Source organism: Mesocricetus auratus, unplaced genomic scaffold, assembly GCF_017639785.1.
Source record: "Mesocricetus auratus isolate SY011 unplaced genomic scaffold, BCM_Maur_2.0 Super-Scaffold_100006, whole genome shotgun sequence".
Taxonomy (NCBI): domain Eukaryota; kingdom Metazoa; phylum Chordata; class Mammalia; order Rodentia; family Cricetidae; genus Mesocricetus; species Mesocricetus auratus.
Window position 1 is genome coordinate 76,269,826 of NW_024429190.1, and position 17,718 is coordinate 76,287,543.

The following is a 17,718-nucleotide window of genomic DNA, read 5'->3' on the forward strand; positions in this document are numbered from 1 at the left end:
AACAGGGGATGCTGGCATCCTCAAATCTGTGGAAGGAGCCCAGCATCATCTCCCCACTGCAGATGACGAATATAAACAGAAGGTTTTATTTGCCTTTCCCTAGAGTAAAGGGGTTTCCATTGAAGTACAATGTCAGTCATGGTGAAATAAACATGCTTAGAAAAACAGGGACAGGGAGGTTGAGATGGCCCAGACAGGGAGGAGCTTCCTGCCGAGTCTCTTGATATGGGTTCCTTCATTAAAACCCACATGGTGGAAGGCAAAAACCAATGCCTACAAGTTGTCTTCTCTTTCCTCTTCTTTCTCCTCTTCCATCTCCCTCAGTCATCATGAGAACTAAAAAAAAAAAAGGCTATGAAAACAGTATGAATAGTTGCCTAGCTTCAACATACCAGCAAATGAATGATCACTTGTTTTGAGACTACTCTTTAAAATCAGGTACCAACGCAAAAGTCCAACAGCCTACGATGCATCTGTAAAACTCAGAATGTATTCTAAAAATTCAGACTGCTTTTAATGTCATTATAGCCCCAGTTGGCTGCCATTTCTTAGTCAATTATTATCTACTGTTGGGGGCTAGCCTCTGAGCCAGGTCCTGAGTCAAGCACACATTGTTTTGTAAGTGTTCTTTGCACGCTCAAGGACACCCCCACACTCTCCCTGGCAGCTCTTCATTCTTGAGCATTTCTTCTCCTTTTTATTTCCTTGCTGAAGAAGATGGGTCACGTGCTTTGAGAACTTTCTCTGTCCTGGTTTTAGGCTCCCACTAGTTGGCATTTAGTACCTTCCTCTCTTGTGTTCTTCACCTAGAGCAGTAATGAAATCTCAAAGCCTTGCTCGACGAGATTCTTGCTTTTAGTTTAGGTATTGCTTTGGCAAGAACACCTCAGCAATGCTAGTGTGTGTGTGTGTGTGTGTGTGTGTGTGTGTGTGTGTGTGTGTATGTGTGTGTGTTGAAGTTCCTAATATCTGGTTGTCTGAGGATCCAGATGTCACTGCTTCCATCATCATAATCTCACTACAATCTTTCGCCAAGGACTGCGTGATCTTTGAAGGACTGTTGTTTAGACAGAGGGCAGAGGGTTTGCTCTAGTTTTCTTATTCTATCCCAGTTACACCTAGAATTCCTTCACGACACTGATAATCTGGAAGCAGACTGGCAAAGGTGAGACAATTGTTTACCTTTTCTTTTCCACTTTGCTTCACTATCCTGTTGACATCATTACTGTACCACTTCTCTAATATATCGCAACAAGGCATGCCCAAATGAGGGGGCATGACAGAGTGCTAAGAGAAAACTGCAGACTGAGATACATGAGAACCAGGGACCCCATCTTGCTATTGCAAGGAGCTTTGCAGCTGGTTTGTTCGTGTGCCACTCGGGATACAGACAGTTCCTCTGCAGGCTTAGGTGACATGTTTCATTATGATGAGTTGTGTGTACACACAGATTGGATTTTCTCATCCCCTTTATCTCTGGCATTATCAGGACCTCTGCTGTCTTTAGTCATCAACAGTGCCTTTGTTCTAATGAATGCACTTGGAATCCCTGCTCACTGCATTTACTGTCAGCTTTTGCGGTCCATCATGCAAAACTCACTGAACATTTAGCTCCATTTTATTGAGTGAATTTTTTGTTTTGTACACTTTATTTTGTTCTCCAACTAAACTGACGCAGTAAAACTGTTTTATTGAATCATTAAGCTCTTGTCATCGGAAGAGTAAATACACATACAACCTACTGTGTTTTTTTTTTCTCTCTCACTTTGATTCTGCCTCTGATTAATGATGAAAACTTAGGCACCTCTAGCCCATTTCCTTTATTAGCAAAGTTGAGATAAGGATAACTCCAGGGGAGCACTGAGTATTCACACAGATAACTTACATGAAATCACCATCCTTACAACCATCTCACATTCCCGCAACCTATGGAGTTCTAAACAAACAGACAAACAGAAACTTTAATTAAAAAAATTTTGTTAATTGGCTTACAGGCTGGTGAGATGGCTCAGTGGGTAAGGGCAGCTGCCACCAATCCCACATGTTGTCCTCTGACCTCTACATTCATGCCATGGCTTGAACAACCTCAGCCTCCCCCAAAGTAAGTAAATACATGAAAAAAAGATGTGACTTAAGAAAAGCATGAATCCCATGTGGGTGTTTCATACTGTTTGTGTCCTCCTGATTTCCCAGTGAGTGCTGTTTGAGGGGCACGTCTCCACTTAGTTCTGAGGACATTAGCTTCAGTCAGATAGTGAGACCCAACACTGACAATACAAGCACAGGAAGTCACAGCCCTGCACATACGACTGCTTACTTGTTAGAAGTGGATCTTTAGTTCTCTTACTGTTCTGTAATTCCACCATGCAGACAACATCTCAGTTATCTAAAGAAAATATGATACTGAGCCATACTGTGGAATACCCTAAGTATCAAAAAGTAAGTAAAATAATAGAATATAGAGAATTTCCCATTCATTCATTCATTCATTCATCAGTTTATCAAAAATTAAAGGTGACTAGAGTTCAGAGAAGTCAGATTCTCATACCAATTTGTATAAGACAACAGAAGCAAGTGGTCAGAATCAGATACTATCTCTTTGGATGCTATTTACAAACTGGAATGGTCTAGGATGTTAAAACGAAAGCTTTGGCTCAACGTGGCCACTTTGGTAAATCTATTAACAACCTGAGACAGAGCGACCATGCTATAAATAAGGGATTTCCTTTAAGACACAGGCAGGACTGTATGACAAGGGGTGACTGGCAAATGCCACCCTCCAGCACTGAATGGCCTGCACTTCATTTCCTGCTCATGCCCTCACCCCGATCTTGATGGCCCAGCACGTCTTCCGGTTGCTTGTCCCTTGCATTCACAGACGTACCCTACATGCTGACACTGAGCTCTCCCATACCCAATAGTTCAAACCATCTCTGTGTGTGTGTATGTGTGTGTGTTTGCATGCATCTTAAGATAACCATTGGAGTGTCTCAGGAATCTAATTTCTGTTCAAATTGCACTCATTTTATATGTTTTAATTTATGGCCTTATTACATCTTCTCCCCACTAGTGACCAAGGAGAACACATTCATTCTCTCTGATGTCTTTTTTTCACAATTTAGTTGCATTTTTCCCCTTAATTTTGTCATAACATTTCTCCTGTTTCATTTCCCAAATGTCATGGTTGATCCCCAGCAGATAAAACTCCTTTTGATGTTTATACAAAAATCGAAGGGACACAGAATGATGGAAGATATTTAGTAAGATCCTGCTAAATGCTAGCGTGTCATCTATGCCATTTACGTTTGTCACCGTGGCACAGACTGCTAGCTGCACCCGGGCCCATTTCCTCTGCTCACTTAGCACAGAGCTCGAATGCAAAGCTTTCCAGCCTTCGTATAATGTTGCCTTTGACCACGTGTGTGAGCGCAGCTAGCTGTGTTCTTTTCCTCAGCCATTTCCCCCACTTTTCTGTAAGAGGGTTATGCTTTGTGTGCACGCTGATATCAGATTCAGTAGAATGGTTTCCTGGATCAGTCGCAGCAGCTGAACTCCACAACAGAAACTTATCTCCCCGACCTTAGTTTTTGTGGTTTTCATGAGATCAACATAAAGGTTGTTCTGTCAGCTGGGTGCAGGAGAAGGGCATCCTGAGTAAATCCAGGGTGGTTCACACGTAAGTGCAAAGAAAGCTGGCAAGCCCAAAGGGGCACCCTGTGCTACTTTCATTATTTAGAAGAGGCACGGTGTGTGTGTGGGGGGCACTAATGCAGCAGAGAGCAAGGAGCTTATAGTTTGGGGTTAGAGAGGTCAGGTTTGATTCCGGTTTGAGTTTTGTTTACTGTGAGTATGTGGAATACTTAACTATCAGAGTCTCATGCTTTTGCCTGTGAAATGGGCTAAATGGACAGTAAATTTATGAAATGTTCTTTGAGGAGCAGTGAGATAACTACATTGAAATAATCTTTCTGCTATAACCCAGGATATAATGCAAGACTATATAGAAACAAAGCTTGGAGGAATCATTCCCTTTTTAAGCATGGGCACTCTTGATTACTATGTTTGCCTCTGAGAAGTGATTCAGGAGCCTCTGCAGTCCATTTAGGGGCTCTACTGTCTGCAGCATAGGCCTTCTTGGCATGGACTGTCCAGACAGGGCCAAGGAACACAGAACCACAAAGAAGGTTTACTGAGGGTCTGGGCATGGAGCTGACATGCACTGCCTCTGTTCAGGACCCATGGGCCAGTTATATGGTTAAACTAAGTCCAGTGTGGGCTGGAGACACGGTCTAACCCTGAGCTTATGAAGCAAACCAAAGGGGTTTATGCTGCTGGTGCCACGTATAGTACGTGAAGGACACAGATTGCTAGTCAGTTTAGTAAATATTCTCTTCGGTTTGTTCTTTTCTCGGTCCTTGGAAAATCTTACACAAACTTTAAAAAGGACCTTTCCTTCTGGTGATCAGGTGCGACATTTAAAAAAACATGAAAAATTCTTTTAGCCCAGTGGTCTTCCTTTTTGTGACAATTCTTGATATTCATACTGCAATTGGTTTAGCTTGGTTCATTGAAAATTAGAACTGGCCTCAGGTACATGTGTCCAAAGCCTAGCTGAATAAATGCATCTGTCTCTTTTTTAATGAAACATAACATCCGAGTCAATGCTATGTCCTTTCGTAGGGCACAAGGACAGAAACTGGTTTCTACCTGGTGTAAGTGGTTCACACCTTTAATCCCAGCACTAGGGAGGCAGAGGCAGGTGAACCTCTGTGAGTTCAAAGCCAGCCTGGTCTACAGAGTGAGTTCCAGGACAGGCTCCAAAGCAATCCAGAGAAACCCTGTCTCGAAAAAAAACAAAAACAAAACAAAACAACAACAAAAAAAGAAACTGGTTTCTTAGACTCTTTTCCCCATGATCCACTGTCATTTGACTTTTATAAAAGATGAGAAGTGATTGCTATTTCTAACCCAAACTTGAAGCTAAAATTTTAGCTATATGCAAATTGAAACACTAAATTTGATTGTAATTTATGAACAGTCTGATGATAGTACTATATTGGGGCAAGAAAATCATATTTTCTGCCTGTCAACATCAGGATTATGAGTTTGTAAATATGTACAAGTAGTTTTTCTCTGTGTCTTCATGGTTAAAACTAGGCAGTTTATGCTTTATGGATAGCCTCGGCTACTGATCCATAAAACACAAGGTGGATTCAGCCTGGATTATATAGTCACAGTGTAGGGAAAAGGGACCAGCCAGCGAAACACACCCTGAGCAGAGCCAAAGAAACACACTTTGGCCCTGCAACCAGAACCAAAGAAATGTACCTTGACCCTGAAAGCAGGGCCAAAGAAATACACTTGCCCCTGGAATCAGAGTCAGTGAAAGAAATACACCCTGTTTTGGAGGCAGGGTCTCATGCAGCCCAGACTGGCCTTAACTTGCTATGAACCTGAGGATGATTTAGGCTGCTGACCCTCCGGCCTCCACATCTCCAGAGCTTGGATTACAGGTGTGTATCACCATGCTCTGTTTGGTTAGCAAGTTCCAGGATAGCCAGGGCTGTTACACAGAGAAACCCTGTCTCAATAAACCAAAAACAAAAGCAAAAACAAACAAACAAAATAAAAAACAAACAAAAAACACTCCTGGGGAAGATTATACTTTCATCAGCGGCACCTCCAGAGGTGATATGGGAGTGATGTTTAAACATCTTTTCCGTTTACAAACCCCACAGAGTCGGAGAATAAGCTCAGAACCTGTGCCCTGCACTTCCAGGGTCAGCTTTTGTTCTCGCAGGAGTGTTTTGACAATGCATAATTTGATAGTAAACAAATCCTATCACGTGCCCGGCGAGCCCGCCTTGATCGGTTCCTAGCAGCCACCAGGGGGCGCTGCTTTGTAAGGAAACTAGAGTAGCTCCCTACAGTAGCCCTGTTCAGTCTGCAGCGGCCACGTCTCATGTTAAGGGCTAGAGCTGAGATCTCTGCTGTGAGTACCCAGGTACAATTTATTCATTTGTTGTTTGTGTAGAAAGTGAGTAGCAACAGTTTAGGTAAGCCACAAAAGTCCAACTCGAAATCCCTGTCTTGAAGGAAGGTTAATATCCATGCTGTTAGAGTAAAGCGGTGAGCGTTATTTTTTATCAAACTGAATTGCGAGGCTCTGTGACTTTCTGGTGAGGCAAACGCTGGCTTCATGTGCATGCTGTGTTTTTGCTAGGTGGCTGCTGTATTAAGTTTGATGCAATGGTTTCATTCTGTCTTTGATAGTTTTCCTGCTAAAGGTTGATGGAAATGGAGACCTTGTATGATTTTTGTCCTCTGAAAAGAGTATTTTAGGGACTCTGAGGTCACAGATGTGTTCAGGTGGGTGAGGAGCACACAGACTAAGCCTGAAACCCTCCAGCTCCATTCCCCGGGATTTAAAGTGAATATTATGCCAGGAAGAGGTTGTATTAAGTGTCAGCATCAATTATGAATAGGCGTTTCTAGTGTGAAGCTCCCACTCAGTGGCAATTGCGTCCTGGGGGAGCCAGTTACCTGAGGACAAAACATAGTCGGCATGGGTTTTTGTCAAGATGTTTCTGCAGATTAGCTAACGTTTTCTCAGCTGACTGTGATGATGGAGGAAGATTGTTCGTAGTTCAGTGAGAGGAGGAAAAACAAGGGAGACAGCAAACAGTTGGTCTCTCCGATACCAGCTTATTGTGCTCACCTGGGGATCCGTTTGATCCTGAGGGGAGTTAGATTTTTTTAAGGAGTCTTCCTGCTGTATATTACTTCCAAACTCCCAGAGGTGGGAAAATGTGTTCCTGGTCTGTTTTGCATGAGTGACAGGAACAACTAACAAGTTACAGACAAAATTACGTGCAAGACTCTAATTCTATGATTAAGCCAGACTATGGCTCTGAAACTTGCTCATAGTGTCTGTGTATGTGTGTGTGTGTGTGTGTGTGTTTGCATGTAAGTATTTGTGTATAAATGTTTGTGTGTGTATACATGCACGTGTTTGTGTGTGTGTGAATAATGTGGAATCAAATATGTTTGATTACAACCCTGAGGGTTCACAACAGCCAGGTAGCATTTTCCATTCTGGTCTAACCCTGCTTAGTCCTCAGTGCCCATTGATCTCCTCCAGCTTGTCTGCATGCTTACTAATTAGAGCTGTTTAGTCAGGTCATTATTGGTGGTTGCAGAGGGGGCAGGGTCAGGTTATTCTGGTTAGTTTTCACTGTTGGGCTTTCTTTCCATTCCACACTTCAAATTTTTTGTATAGAGAATCAGGCTGGTAACAGTTGGACAGTGCTAATATCTAAAGACATGTTTTTTTAAAAAATCTTTTTCATTCATGTAAACCATGCCTTGCTGTGTACTGAAGTCACTTGAAGACAAAGTGGCATGGAGTTTTCTCCTGGTCAGTGTTGAGGGTGGGAATAAAGTCAGGTTTACCTTCTGACACACGTGGGCTTGTATATGCATGTAATCCCAGCACTGTGGAGACTGAGGCAGGAGGAATGTCACAGCTTCATTCCAGGCTGGGCTGTGAAGTGAGTGCCAGACCAGCCAGGATGACCAAGGAAGACCCTTTCTCAAGCTAACAAGCCAGCAAGCAATAGACAAAGAGTTGGGCGAACAGTTCACACAATTGATCTAAAGGAGCAAACGAAGTCAGGTTTGGGTTTTTCTGAGACAGTACTGTCTATTCATTTTCTCTTGAAAGCATGGATCATGGGAAACCCTAAAGCTGAGGAAGATGGGGGTTTGTTTAGCCCTCCTCCTTCTGATCTCCACTCCTTGATTCAGCTGATGGCTTAACTTTGTGAAAACCTTGGGCGAACCAAGCTTTAGGTTTTTTGTTGAAAAATTGATTTACAGGGAAGAGCAACAGTTTTGACTCAAGGAATTGGCAGGCATCATACAGGAAATGAAAAGTGTCCCAAACTCTAAACAGCCATTGAGCTGCTGGCATGGACTGTTAATGAGATCAACTGAGTGGCTGGAATGAAGCCTTTTCCTTTCTGTTTCCCCCGGGTTTCTTCAGCACTCTGGCTTCTTTTGCACATTGTCATCTTGCTAAAGGCCCATCGTCTTGGATGTTTGATACAGATGCTAACTCCGGGGTGGGGAGCCAGGGGGTGGGGGTGGGGAGTGGGGGGATTGGTAGTTCATCTTCCGCCGATGGTGCAGCTTGCACTGCTGCACACACAGCTGATCTTCTGCTTTTGATTTCCTCCTAGCTTTTGTCTGACCCAACTCTTGTTTTCTGACAAGAATTCTTGGCCTCTTAAGCTCAGATGCTCAAAGGTATTCCAGACTCTTGTACACATGTGGAAGGGCGGACACTCAGGTGGTGCATCTCTTTGTGCTCCTGCTCCCTCTCCTGTTGACTTGGGGGAGGCATCTCCCTTTTGCATCTCCCCTTGGAGTCAATCCCCAGGGGATGGAATGCAGTGACAATGTCCTCTTCCTGCATCTTGCACATCCTTAAGAAAGCCCAATAAATGATGGCATGGGTTTCCTTGCTTAAGCAGACACACATGTATCAGTCATATTCATATGCATGAGGCAGAGATGTAGAGGTTGAAACGTCACCTTTCTTCTTCATGACTGATAAAGTAATTTTGAATGAACCTACAGATACAGCAACCCTGAGCATATACTAATTCTAAACAGCAGGCCCAGGTGGAGCAAACTCAGATTGTGAATATTCATGCTTGGGAAGTTCCCTGTTTACCAAAAGTCCTTCCCAGGGCAGCTGGTTTCTTCAAGAATGTTTCATCTTCAGGGTTGAGCTATGCCCATCTAGTTCCTCCCGAACTGATGAGTGCGGGAACTGACTCAGTTCCTAGGGTGTGAAACCTTGGAAAATCCCCATTAGAGAAAACTGAATGGGAGGTAAAGACTTAAAAACCCTGCCCCACTGTCTCCAGGCAGCACACTGTGTATGGAATGCAGCCTATCTGGATATCAAGGCAGCTTGGTCCAGTGTCATGAGGTGACTGTTTAGCCACTTAACGTCTTGACTTTACTTGGCTCTGTATGGAAGTGTTCATGAGAGACATCTCTCCTTACCCCAAATGTCTAAAAGAGGCATTGTATAATATATCTGAAAGTTTGACCCCTCACTTTCCATTTTCAGCCCAAATATTATCCAGATTCATTGTACAAGCTTATTAGGGGGGTTTGGAATGCTATTAGATAATCACATGAAGTTATTCTGATAACAATGTGCCCAAACTAGATTTTTCTCTGTCCACTTATATATCCTCCTACAAAAATTAAAGTACAAACTTAAACTCTTGAATAGAAACCCAGATTCAAATGGTTTTCAGTTCTAAGATTTCAAAGAAATTAGATAAAGGCCAGGCGGTGGTGGCTCACACCTTTAATCCCAGCACTCGGGAGGCAGAGGCAGGCGGATCTCTGTGAGTTCGAGGCTGGTCTGGACCGACAGCCTCCAAAACAATACAGAGAAACCCTGTCTCGTAAAAATAAAAAACAAAAAGAAAAAACAAAAAAAGAAAGAAATTAGATAAAAACAAAACAAACTCCCCCCAACTTCTCATTTAGGTCAGCGTCAGCGCTGTGTGAAGTCAGCTGCTGTCAGCACCCCAGCCTCGCTGTGTCTGAGGGGACCTGTGTGTGGCTCCTCCACAGCTTCAGCTATTGTCTGGATTCCATGTCAAGTTTCTGACGTACCACAAATTTTTAAAGCAAGCTTATTATGGTGTGGGCCCTTCTATGGAATTTACAGGAACCATCTCTGGATTCTAGAAAAGAATTTTTGGAGAGACACAGCATTTGGCAGTGCCAAAGATTCTAGAAGCCACTTGATGAGACCAGAGGACAGGGTGGGGATGTTGACTTTAGTCTGAGGTGCTTCTCCATTCCTGGTAGTTTTCAGGCTCTGAGACCTGAGAAATGGGTTTCACAGGGACTGATTGCCTACACGGGTCAGGATTTAGCAGGAGGGCCAGCTCTTGAAGGGAGCACAGCCTCCTTCTTCTGTGACAGGCTAGCGGGGTCTGTGACAGGCTAGCGGGGTTGTGTTGCTCACAGTGGCTTGCAGGGGCTTCTTGGCTCTTTGGCGAACCATGCAGCTACACTTTCCAGGAATTGTGCAGATAATCTCATGTGGAGTAGTCTTAGTCATATGTCCTTCATGTCCCCCATGGTGGACCCTTTGCTTCTGTCATGAAATCACAGCTACAAGAACACTTACACTAGCTTGGGCTCAGTGTAGCTGAAGAAGCACCCTTAACAGATTCTGGATTGACAGTCTTTGAAACTTTTTGAGGATGGCACTCTTGGGTTGGTTCAGGAGAATGGGCCTTTTCTCTTCTTGAAGACACTGTATCTGGCCCAAACATACCTACGACTTCATCATATTTTCCAAAGTCCTCATTACATGAACATGCCTGTGTACTTAAACAGCATCGACTGTGTACATAGTTTAGAAACAGGAAGCCCAACAACAGACATGCCACTTACTATTTACATACAGTGAGCACACCAAGGTTAAATTACTACTACTGGCTTCCAAAAGTCTCTGTGGTCTGTGCGGTATTATTTAAGACACTGGAAGCCTTGGTTGGGAAAATTAGACTGTTACTGTATAAAGCAGCTGCACATATGTGACCAAGCCACCATAAACCATGACCTCCGACCACAAAGTCCTCTAGTATCTCATCTTTTTAAAGTTCAAGATCTAAGGCTGCTGTGTAAGCTGCACTGGTTAGAGGCACAAACACACAGCTGTGCATCCAGCTGCAACCTTGCCACAAAAGCCACAAAGTCAACATCCTCACCCAGTCCTTAAGGCCCGATGTTATGTTTGCCACCCAGACTGCATTTCATGTCTTTCTCAGCATTCCTAGATCAAGGTATCATGTTCTAAAACTCCTCCGAATTGAATTTCCACTTTGGAGGCAGAGTTGATCCTCTGCTATACGAGCTTGAATAATAAGAGCTAAAGGCCTCCACTGTGTAGGTAGCCAGACTCAAGGGTGAGCTGACAGAGCAGCAGTTACATCCATGACAGAGTAGCAGTTACATCCACGAGTAACTCTTTCCTGAAATGTATCAGTCAGGCAATTCACTCTGTCTTTGTGCCAAGAACCGGAAGTTTTTAGAATGTTTGTCTACTCAGGAAGCAGAGGGCACAATTGTAGCCCACCTCAAGCTGACATGATCAGACATTCTTCTCTGTGGTCCCTTTGCTGGCCTGTTCTTGTAACTACTTTTTTCTCTAGAATGAAAAAAAATGCCAAACAAAACTAATAAATACACCCAACGGCCTTAGGTGTTCTTTAACCAAGAAACTCGGTGTTCAGAAGGCTTGGTTCATTCACCTCCGGTTCCTCTGCTGCAGCTTCCCCAGGTACTTAGGAGTGTTAGCAGTAATTGATCTCATCAGGATTTTATGGAAATGCTTGGTTAATTTTCCAAAGTATACTGGAAAGTCGTCAAATGGCACAGATGGGGAAATCTTGGGCCAATAGGGAAATGATCTGCAGCATGTTATGGGGGTGCAAATATGTCCAGTTAAATGAGGTGACTGGAAAACTGTATGATTGTGTGAATACCATATGGAAGTCTGGCTTAGCACTGTGTTCTTCCCATACAAGATTGGAGTCCATGGTTTTCTCTAACAGACACTTTAGTAAGGAATTTACAGTCTGTTTCCATCTTCTTTGAAGGAAACTGAGTACTTGAAGGGGTAAATACATGTAAGTCTAGAGTCCATGCCCCTTACCTTAAGAAGTGTCCAAGAGGAAGCAGAGTTGAGCTTTGTTCTCCCTGTGAATATCATCTGAAGCTGGTGGGGGCATAAATAGGGGTAAAATGTAAGTTTCTGAGGCATGAGGCCTTAGCCAAGATAAAAAAGTGACTGTAGAAAGTGTCCCGTCATCAGCTTTATGTGTTAGAGACTATTTTGTTTTATCTCTAATATTGGGAAATTAGTTGATTGATACTAGCTAATTCAAAAGAGAAATGTGAAGATATTATAGAAAGCTTCAGTTTTTTTGTCCATCCACATAAAATAAGTGTGTATCACTTATCTAAAAGATCAATGGACAACTTGATGTGTCATTTAACTAATTATCCTACTATTTTATGTTTATGGGTGCTTTACCTGTCTATGTCTGTGCCCTATTTTTTGTGCAGTGCCTACAGTAGCCAGAAGAGGGCATTGGACCCCCCTGGAACTGGAGTGAACTCTCATGTGGGTGCTGGGAATAGAACCCAGGTCCCCTGGAAGAGCAGCCAGCGCTCTTAACTAGCAAGCTATCTCCCCAGGACCTTGCACCATTAAAAAAACAATTAAATGACAGTTTTTCTTTATTCTTAAAATTGCTTCTTTCAATGAAAACATTCCTAATAGGACCAACAGAATACATAAATTCTGCTATTGTACAGAACATGAAATAGCTTTAAATTATAACTGGAGACACTCTGAGCGCCTCTCCTTTCACACAGTCTTAAGTGAAATCATAGGTAAATGCAGTGAGCTGCAGCCAGCTGAACCTACTGCAAGGGAATGCATAGCACAAACATGCTTGTGTCTCAGAAGTTACCCATTACTTCATTCCACCACGTGCATTATAAACCATGCAGTCTCATGTCTGGAGTTAGAATGTTCAGGCCTGTTTAGGACAGCCCCTCCCCCATTCCATTTCAGCTTGTCCTGCTGAACCCAGGTTTTCTCAAGCTGCACTTCCACATTTACTGTGGGATGTGTATGTTTGACATCCATCTCCTGGGAATAAAACTGGACAACAGTGTCTCCTAGACTTCCAATTTCCTTTGACAGTCATCAAGGGAGCATTCTTTGTGCTTTTTGTCTTTCTTGGGCGGGGTGGGGGGTTTCTTTTTTTTTTTTTTTTTGGTTTTACGAGACAGGGTTTCTCTGTATTGTTTTGGAGGCTGTCGATCCAGCCCGGCCTCGAACTCACAGAGATCTGCCTGCCTCTGCCTCCTGAGTGCTGGGATTAAAGGCGTGTGCCACCACCGCCCGGCTTGCTTGGGGGGGGGGAGAAGTTCTTTTTTAATGATCTTTATAAATATTATGAAAACTTCCCTGGCATACTACTAAGTTATTAAAAAGAAATCACAGAAGAATAGCTGTAGTGTGATCCATTTTGTTAAAAATCCATGAATATGTATAAAAAGGAAAACTTGTATAAATATAAGCAAATAAGATAAAGAAGGCATCAAGAAGGATATATCTGTTGAAGCATAAAACTGCTAAAAAGGATGTATATGTGAGAATTTATACTCAGATCTTGTGTGTGTGTGTGTGTGTGTGTGTGTGTGTGTGTGTGTGTGTAAGATGACCTCTGTCATTTCTTAGGTGACATCATCTTGCTTTTGGAGACATAGTTAGAGATCCACATGTAAGCTATGGAATTAGGCTGTCTGCATTTCCAGTGCTGGGATTGTGAGTGTGAACCTTGCCTGGCTTTTAGCAAACATTTTACCAATTTCGGCTTCCCTTGACAGTGAACTGTAACCTTGTCCTTCTTGAGTTGCTTTCGGTCAGATTTTTACCATAGCAACAGAAAGCAAGTTAGAACATAACCCCTAACATTTTCTCAGGGGTTCTATGTGATTTCATGTGAGTTTGCCCCACATAGAGATTTTAAGTAATGTGTATAAAACAGGATTTTATACCTGTTTCTCATATTTATTTATATTTTGTAGTGACAAAAACACAGTTTTTTTTGTTTCCCCTTTCCTTTCCTATCACTGTTCTTTTTGGATAATATTGTAGTCTTCTTGCCACTTCCCGACCATGTGCTTATCAACGGCTTTCTGTTGATAGCATGCCCCCCTGAACTGGTGGCATAGGCTATGAATTGTGTTTGAAGATTCACACTCGAGAAGACAGGCAGGAATCTGAATTAGATTTTCTCGAGGTTCAGAGATGTTAGTTGACAGGAGTCATATGTCTTTGATTTTGAAAAATTTGAGTCAAAACTTCCTTATGTAGCATAATTAACATGTATGTGACATATATGCATTATTAATAATCATTTCCTCTGAAAATTTTGGTTTTGTGCCTGTGTTCCAGACCAGGTAGATAATATCACATACAGGATCATTTGCCTTTAATGTTTTCAAAACTTACTTATGTAGCATAACTAACATGTATTATAGAAGATGCTTACTGATATCATGGAAATTTACTTATTTATAAACCTTGAGGGGGGTACCAATGTTTGTTAACTGTATGTGCTAGGGGCTGGCTGCCAAGACATGTCTCACTTAGTCCTTATTAAATCCCTGATGGATTTTGTTATTTTCAGCTTTAAAAGACAAAGAATGTTATTCTTAGACAGGTCATTATCAAGTTGAGTTTCAGCTTGGGTCCTCTGAGAAGAGAAAACAACATAAGATGAGAATTGTAATTGATTTATTGATAGAAAAGCCTATGAAAGATACGGGGGAAGGAACAGAAACCTCTTTACACCATGATATGGGAGACAGAAATATAGAAAGACAGGCTACACAGAAGAATTCAAGACTACTCAGAGTTCTGAGAAAGACAGCTGCCTCAGTGGCTTCAGAATTTTCAACTGAAAGAACTATCAAAGAGTTCTAGCTGCCTCCGATGGCCATGTGCTAGTCTCATGAAAGACCCATGGCAACTAATAGAGAAAAATTTAGCTAGCTCAGCAGTTCTCAACCCGTGGGTCATGAGTGTCTGATGGTCTTAGGAGCTGAGACACCACTCAGTAGAAAAATTACAATTAATGAAGTACAAGAAAAATAAATTTATGGTTGGGGGTTCCTAAGACCTCTGGAAATAGGCATTTTCCAATGGTAGTGACCCACAGATTGGGGACCACTGAGCTAGTTCATGGTTTACGAGGCTTGGGACGTAAAATGAACAGTATCTTTGTTGAGAAAAAGACAGATATAGGTAGCAGATGACATGTAAAATTGTAGTCTCCCTCCCTGTTTGAAACTGTCTAACAAGAAAAAAGTGTCTGTATTCTGTAATGCAACATTTAATAAAAGAAAAATTTCTGTCTTTGTAACTTTTTAGAGATTACTCACCCCATTTTACAATTATTGCTGAAAACAGTTTTGATGCAGTGAGTAGGGGCCTGTTTAATAGTTGTCTGCTTTCAGGGCTAAATAAGCCTGGCACGCCACCCTCAAAGTCTGGGAAGTCTCTCCAGTGCACCTTCTGCTTGTTCTGCGTTGTGCTGGACCCCGCCCACCCCACCCCAGCACCCATTACCTTTGTCCCCTCCAACCCCTTTGTTCGCTGCTATATTCAACCTCCTCAGGCAGACAGTGTCTACTAGGACATACAGAAAGGAGTCACTAATTATATTTACACTCCTGGCTTTCTTGTGCTGTCAAAGAGGTTAACGGTAATCCTACTGCCAACCTGGGCAAGGATTCTCTGGGAAAGCCTGAGGAAATGAGGGAGATTGATTTGCCCACTGCTACTGACTGAGGGAAGTGTGGTGTGTGCGGTCTACAGAGGCGGGTAATCTGATTTGGGCTGTCAAAAGGAGACGGTTAGATTACATGGTGCTCTATTCCATGATTTCTTTTCAGTAGAAATGTTCAACCACTTAACTGCCCTTTTGTTGGAAGGCAAAGCTGACGCCATCCATTTGAGGGCCCACAGTTGATGGTGAAAGGGATCTCTTTAGATTTAGAAGACTAAGGATTTCAAGGGGAATGTAGAGGAGAAGTCACTTCACACGTGTCCTTCTGCTATCAGACAGAGTGACATCTGTCCCCCTGGAAGGATGCAAAGGCAGAAAACATGAATCAGTGGGGAACTCTGACTTCACACCTTGTGTCAACACTAGGCAGTGCCATGAGTCAATAAAACCACATATCATCCAGGTAAAAAGAGGGGCTTGGTAAAGTATCTGTACCCTACCCTGTAAACTTCCTGTTTTGGTGTCCCAGAGATTTACTGGAGTTAGATATCAAAACAGAATATCTCATTTTCATTTGTGTTTTTATTGGCAAGAAATATTTCCTGATGAAGTATGTTTTGTCATGAAAAGTAAACTAGAAGCAACGATTATAAACGAAAACAAGGGCTTCAGTACTTAAATATGTATAGCACATTCTCAATGGAATGAATTCACATTGTTAAAATGACTGTATGCACACTGTGCTCTTTCTGTGTGTATATAAATGTGTGTGTTTGTGTGGGTGTGCACTGTGGTATATGTGTATGTGCACTATGGTGTGTGTGTGTATTGTGGTGTGTATGCACTGTGGTGTGTGTATGTACACTGTGGTGTGTGAGTATGTGTGTGTGGCATATGTGCACTGTGGTGTGTGTATGCACTATAGTGTGTGTATGTATACTCTGGTATGTGAGTATGTGTATGGGATATATTGCACTGTGGTGTGTGTATGTGCACTGTGGTGTGTGTGTGTGTGTGCCTTGTGGTACATGTATATGTACTGTGGGGTGTGTGTATACTGTGGGGTGTGTGTGCACTATGGTATGTAAGTATGTGTGTGTGGTGTGTGTGTACTGTGGTGTGTGTGTGCATGAGCAGAGTCCAGAGAGGATGCTGGGTGCCCTGCTCAACCACCATCTCCTCCATTCTCTCAGGATGGCATCTCCCAGGAAGCTAGGTTGTCAGCCTGCATGCTCTGAGATCCTGTTGTTGTCATCACCCCCACAGCATTGGAGTTACGCTTTTTGCGTGAGTGCTAGGGATTTTAACTCAAGTCCTTACACTTGTGCAGCAAGTGCTCTTGCTGACTGAGCCATCTCATTTCCCCAGTCCAGATCAGACTAGGTCTATGTCCTCGTTCTGTTTGTGTTGCTGTGATAAAGTGTCCTGACAAAAGCATCTTTAATGCAGAAAGGTCTCTTTGCTCCCTTTCCTCAATCACAGAAATGACAAGGAGACAGGACTGAGGCACAACCCAGGTAGTGTTCACCAGTTACCCAGGAAGCATGTGATAACACGGTCTCAAATGTTCACAGACTGGAAGTGGCTAGCCAGTGGCATTGAGAGCCTCTCTTCTGCTTTGACTGGGAAGTAATTCATATAACATCTCAGAAGACAGTCCCCTGAGGTCATCAATCAGACATGTCTAATATCTTCAGGTGACCTCCCTCCATCTCTGTCACCTTCCCCCCTTTTTGTTTACTTCCTCTACTTGGGATTACGTCCCTCAAAAATGCAGTCTGTCTGTTGCCTGGATTGGGAGGTCAGATTAAAACAGAGCTGTGTACCTGGGCCTTCCCTGTGCATATGTAGTTGTCATTGCATCGCATCTAAAGCAGGAGGTGTCTCTCTTACTGTGTCTTATTGACTAGAGGCCACGGACTCTACTTTTGAAATTGCGTTGTCATCTAAAACATCAGCATCACTCTATGTCCACCACAAAGTTTTCCAAATTAGTCATTTGTATTTCACATTACATCTAAAATGATATAGACAGACCTTTACCGGAGAGCCTGACAAAACATGACGAAAGCCTGTATCTTTCCTAAAATGTCTTCAGCAAATTCTTAGTTCTTGGACAACCTTTCTTATGCTTTGTTCTATTAGTGGGTTCTTCATTTTGGATTCCTCACCCCAAAGCTTTCTCCAAAATCTGTCAATTTAAAAGTAAGAATTATGTCTTATATCTATGTGCAAACAGTCTGTTGTCTGCTCCAGCTGGCAATGAAGAATGTATCTTCTGGTTGGTATGTGCAAAGATAAATAG

General features: G+C 42.7%; 1 protein-coding gene across 1 annotated transcript in view; it reads left to right on the forward strand.

Moving 5' to 3' along the window:
- The first annotated feature begins 5,983 nt into the window (after positions 1-5,983).
- Positions 5,984-17,718, forward strand: part of Arhgap24 (Rho GTPase activating protein 24) — a 600,446-nt gene continuing 588,711 nt past the window's right edge. Inside the window, exon 1 of the mRNA XM_040747531.1 lies at positions 5,984-6,004. The gene's annotated coding sequence lies outside the window, so the exon portion shown is untranslated. The remainder of the gene's footprint in view (positions 6,005-17,718) is intronic.